Source organism: Oncorhynchus clarkii, unplaced genomic scaffold (assembly GCF_045791955.1).
Source record: "Oncorhynchus clarkii lewisi isolate Uvic-CL-2024 unplaced genomic scaffold, UVic_Ocla_1.0 unplaced_contig_126_pilon_pilon___fragment_2___debris, whole genome shotgun sequence".
Taxonomy (NCBI): Eukaryota; Metazoa; Chordata; class Actinopteri; order Salmoniformes; family Salmonidae; genus Oncorhynchus; species Oncorhynchus clarkii.
This window is the reverse complement of record NW_027261134.1, coordinates 140,693-142,761: the sequence shown is the minus strand read 5'-3', so window position 1 is coordinate 142,761 and position 2,069 is coordinate 140,693.

Sequence of the window (2,069 nt, the reverse complement as noted above, 5' to 3'; positions counted from 1 at the left end):
TCTGGAAGCAATGTTTTTTACAGAACTGTTCAAACTAGATGATTAGGAACAACTGTGGACAATTTTCAGCATTGTTTGCAGCAATTGAACTACAGAAATAACCACTTTTCGATAGACAAGGTCTAAAATCATGTTTGATGCACTCTGGATACAATGTTTTTAACATAACTGTTCAAACTAGATTAACATTTTCAGCAAGTTGCAGCAATTGAACTACTTAAATAACCACTTTTCGATAGACAAGGTCTAAAATCATGTTTGATGCACTCTGGATACAATGTTTTTAACATAACTGTTCAAACTAGATTAACATTTTCAGCAAGTTGCAGCAATTGAACTACTTAAATAAATACTTTTCGATAGACAAGGTCTAAAATCATGTTTGATGCACTCTGGATACAATGTTTTTAACATAACTGTTCAAACTAGATGAACATTTTCAGCAAGTTGCAGCAATTGAACTACAGAAATAACCACTTTTCGATAGACAAGGTCTAAAATCATGTTTGATGCACTCTGGATACAATGTTTTTAACATAACTGTTCAAACTAGATGAACATTTTCAGCAAGTTGCAGCAATTGAACCACAGAAATAACCACTTTTATATAAACAAGGTCTAAATCATGTTTGATTTGCACTAGAGAAGTACATTTTTTTACAGAACTGTTCAAACTAGATGATTAGAAACAACTGTGGACAATTTTCAGCATTGTTTGCAGCAATTGAACTACAGAAATAACCACTTTTCGATAGACAAGGTCTAAAATCATGTTTGATGCACTCTGGATACAATGTTTTTAACATAACTGTTCAAACTAGATGAACATTTTCAGCAAGTTGCAGCAATTGAACTACAGAAATAACCACTTTTCGATAGACAAGGTCTAAAATCATGTTTGATGCACTCTGGAAGCAATGTTTTTTACAGAACTGTTCAAACTAGATGATTAGGAACAACTGTGGACAATTTTCAGCATTGTTTGCAGCAATTGAACTACAGAAATAACCACTTTTCGATAAACAAGGTCTAAAATCATGTTGGATAAACTCTGGAAGCAATGTTTTTTACAGAACTGTTCAAACTAGATGATTAGGAACAACTGTGGACAATTTTCAGCATTGTTTGCAGCAATTGAACTACAGAAATAACCACTTTTACATAAACAAGGTCTAAAATCATGTTTGATGCACTCTGGATACAATGTTTTTAACATAACTGTTCAAACTAGATGAACATTTTCAGCAAGTTGTAGCAATTGAACTACAGAAATAACCACTTTTCGATAGACAAGGTCTAAAATCATGTTTGATGCACTCTGGATACAATGTTTTTAACATAACTGTTCAAACTAGATGAACATTTTCAGCAAGTTGCAGCAATTGAACTACAGAAATAACCACTTTTCGATAGACAAGGTCTAAAATCATGTTTGATGCACTCTGGATACAATGTTTTTAACATAACTGTTCAAACTAGATGAACATTTTCAGCAAGTTGCAGCAATTGAACTACAGAAATAACCACTTTTCGATAGACAAGGTCTAAAATCATGTTTGATGCACTCTGGAAGCAATGTTTTTTACAGAACTGTTCAAACTAGATGATTAGGAACAACTGTGGACAATTTTCAGCATCGTTTGCAGCAATTGAACTACAGAAATAACCACTTTTCGATAGACAAGGTCTAAAATCATGTTTGATGCACTCTGGAAGCAATGTTTTTTACAGAACTGTTCAAACTAGATGATTAGGAACAACTGTGGACAATTTTCAGCATTGTTTGCAGCAATTGAACTACAGAAATAACCACTTTTCGATAAACAAGGTCTAAAATCATGTTGGATAAACTCTGGAAGCAATGTTTTTTACAGAACTGTTCAAACTAGATGATTAGGAACAACTGTGGACAATTTTCAGCATTGTTTGCAGCAATTGAACTACAGAAATAACCACTTTTACATAAACAAGGTCTAAAATCATGTTTGATGCACTCTAGATACAATGTTTTTAACATAACTGTTCAAACTAGATGAACATTTTCAGCAAGTTGTAGCAATTGAACTACA